This window comes from Ceratina calcarata, unplaced genomic scaffold (genome assembly GCF_001652005.2).
Source record: "Ceratina calcarata isolate Rehan_Ccalc_2016 unplaced genomic scaffold, ASM165200v1 scaffold253.2, whole genome shotgun sequence".
In the NCBI taxonomy this organism is placed as follows: Eukaryota; Metazoa; Arthropoda; class Insecta; order Hymenoptera; family Apidae; genus Ceratina; species Ceratina calcarata.
The window spans coordinates 218,848-221,690 of NW_017147346.1; the positions used below are offsets into that span (position 1 = coordinate 218,848).

The 2,843-nt window shown below is 40.1% G+C and overlaps 1 protein-coding gene across 2 annotated transcripts in view; it reads right to left on the bottom strand.

Annotated features, from left to right (window-relative positions):
- The window catches only part of nAChRa7 (nicotinic acetylcholine receptor alpha7 subunit), a 213,064-nt gene that overhangs the window by 88,703 nt on the left and 121,518 nt on the right, over positions 1–2,843 (bottom strand). The gene's annotated exons all lie outside the window — the stretch shown is intronic.

The following is a 2,843-nucleotide window of genomic DNA, read 5'->3' on the forward strand; positions in this document are numbered from 1 at the left end:
GAATAAAAACTGATGCCGAATGGCCGTGAGACAATAAAAAAATACGATTGACTGTCAACTTGAGGTGTTTCATAAAGAATTTATAGAGGACGGTGTGATTGTCTGGTGATTTCTGTCGAACAGGAAGAAACGAGCAATCAAGTTCTCCCCCCCCCCCGATGGGAGGACAGTTCTCGTCCGCACAGCCCACATTCCTGCCGATACTCCCGCTTTTTTCTCCCCAGGCTCTAATTAAAAGTTCGCTACATACGCGCCTTGGACTAGTTTTTCCACCCTTCCACCCCATTCATGTGCGGCGTGTCGAGTGCAGCTCCGTAGGACCCATGTTGATTAGGCCGACGCGACGAGGGGGAAACGAGGGCGTCACAAGCGTCCATAAGTAATCAGTCAGTTGGTAGAGGCAATAACCTAATAAGACTCGGTACACGAGACGATGATTACGTTTGCCAGATCTCGCCTCCTGTTTCTTATCGCTAGTCAAAGAATTGCTTCAAATCATGCTGGATACCTAACACCTTTGCTATGAAATAAGATTATTCACAATTTCCCTATTACCATACCAAACAGAAAATTTGTTGAATTATTCACGAAGCAATATAGAAAAGCACGTTTGGAATCGTTGTCAGATAACAAGCGATAGAATGGAAATATCAAACTCGTCGTCTGTGGAACTCCGCGGTCTCAAGTGCGGGTATTCCCTTTGACAAGCGAATTTCACAGTTTCGGAAGCGCCGAAAACTTTTCGGCGTTATTAATCGCGTTTCTACGAGACGCAAACCACCGCAGGGCGACGGTGGTGGGTGTTAATCGACTTAGCTGGGACCGGGGCTGTTTTGTTTCCACGGCGAGGACCTGACGGAGGAGCCGGCGTTAATCAAAAGTTCTTAGAATTAGCCGGTTAATTGGTAGATACGCGGCGACCGTGATAAGCCTCGGTCGGTGTTTTAGCAAGGTTTCGTTCTACTTTCCCCAGCCGCTCATATTTCTGCCGGTTACCTCGGCCCGGGCTATACGTTATTTACTGGGAACAACGCAGCCCGGCCGGTGCCGCGTGTACGGTAAATATAATTAGCGGCACCGACGAGAAACTCATTTTACAGCGCGATGTGAACGAAACGAAGCTGCCGCCGCTGCTACTAGTTGGCCCGGCTGACTCTTATTACCGTGGCTTAGGTATACATATATAGGCACGCGTTCAACGCTTAGAAAACGTCGTGTCACGTCGATGAATACGGAAACAAGGGAAATTCGATAAAGACGACGACGATGAAGTGACGTCATCGAGTTTGAACATACGTTTATTCCCTGAACGCCGCGCTTCTGGGAACAGGAAATGGATATGGGAGACGTTCCGAGCACGCCATACTTGAGGAGATGCCACTTAAGATTGTATGACCTCAATCAAAAATAATAACAGAACATCGAAATTTTAACAATTGTTGCAGTTTACGTTAATAAAATACTGTGCCAAATTTTAGAGGTGAGGCTAGTTATTACATCGTGAATTCTTATGTTGATTTCATTTATCAATAAAAATGCAATATTGACAGAATTTTAAAATTTTATATAATTGTTAATACATATTTTATGAATATGTTAAAATTGAAATAATAACAATTTCGAAAATATTACTTACGATAGACAATGAAAAGTAGGGCTTTTAGACAATGTTAATAGTTGCAAGTGAGATCCTTTTTCATATGCTATAAATCAAATTAAACATGAGACAATTTTAAGTATATTTTAGTTTATTTTATAAGTTATATATATAAACTTGGAGGATATTATTTAAGGTACACAGTAAACGAAAAATTGTAGAACTTCTGGACAATGTAAACAGTTGCAAGTCAGGTACGACTCTATCAAAGTGTCAAAACTATGTATTAGAATATTAGAAATTGTATATTCAAGATTCCCCATGACTTGGAAAAATAATATGAACAATTTTAGAAATCTTACACATCCCTATAAATATTATTTTTCCTAAAAGTTTATCGCTTTAAATATTGAACATAATTTTTTATCAAGTCTTTAATTTTTGGAAGAGGTGTTGCGAATCATACAACCTTAATCTGCTGCTATCTTCTAAAGTAGCGGATGGTTTAAATGGAAAATGATTGTTAGGGTCTTTAGAGAACAGTGCAGAAGGGATTGCAGCCCCTATTATGGTTACCTAAGAGGATTTAGAGATTCCTTTAAAAATATGGTCTGTTAAACTGAACGATGGTTGGGATAAAATAAGTAAAAAGTGTCGTTAAAACTAAAAGGCATTAAGATAGTAAACAAGTAATAAATAGTTTCATTCGTAATTACAAAGTTTTTCATTTGCCTCCATTTACTAAACTCCTGAACGGCATTCTAAATCAGAGCTGAGTAAAGACTAGTAAACCGTTCCTGAATAGCTGAAAAAAGTAGGAGGCTAAGAAAAACGTCCCTGTTGTCTCTCATTACTTTTGTACGTCCTGTTTCTTAAAACAATTTCGAAGTCAGACTGCGAAAATACTGAACTGTCTGTAAGATTAAACGGAAATGTAACTATAAAATGAAGAGGGTGGCGAACGGTTTAAATAAAACTCGTGGGCGTAACAAAAATACTTGGTAATCGTCAAATATCGCATTTATTCACAACGTCTCAATACTAGGACGGCTGTACCAAGAGTGCCTCTTTGGCCAGACCTTTCGGTTGTCCTAGGACCTCCCCCATCGCCAGTATGACCTTCGTTCTACGTTTTATGGGTCTTTGTCAAGTTGCGTACCCTTAAAAGGCTTGCGTCGTTGGACGCAGTCACCCCCACTCTACTATGCGTTTTCGAATTTTCTTACATGTCCTCAAAAATGCTGAA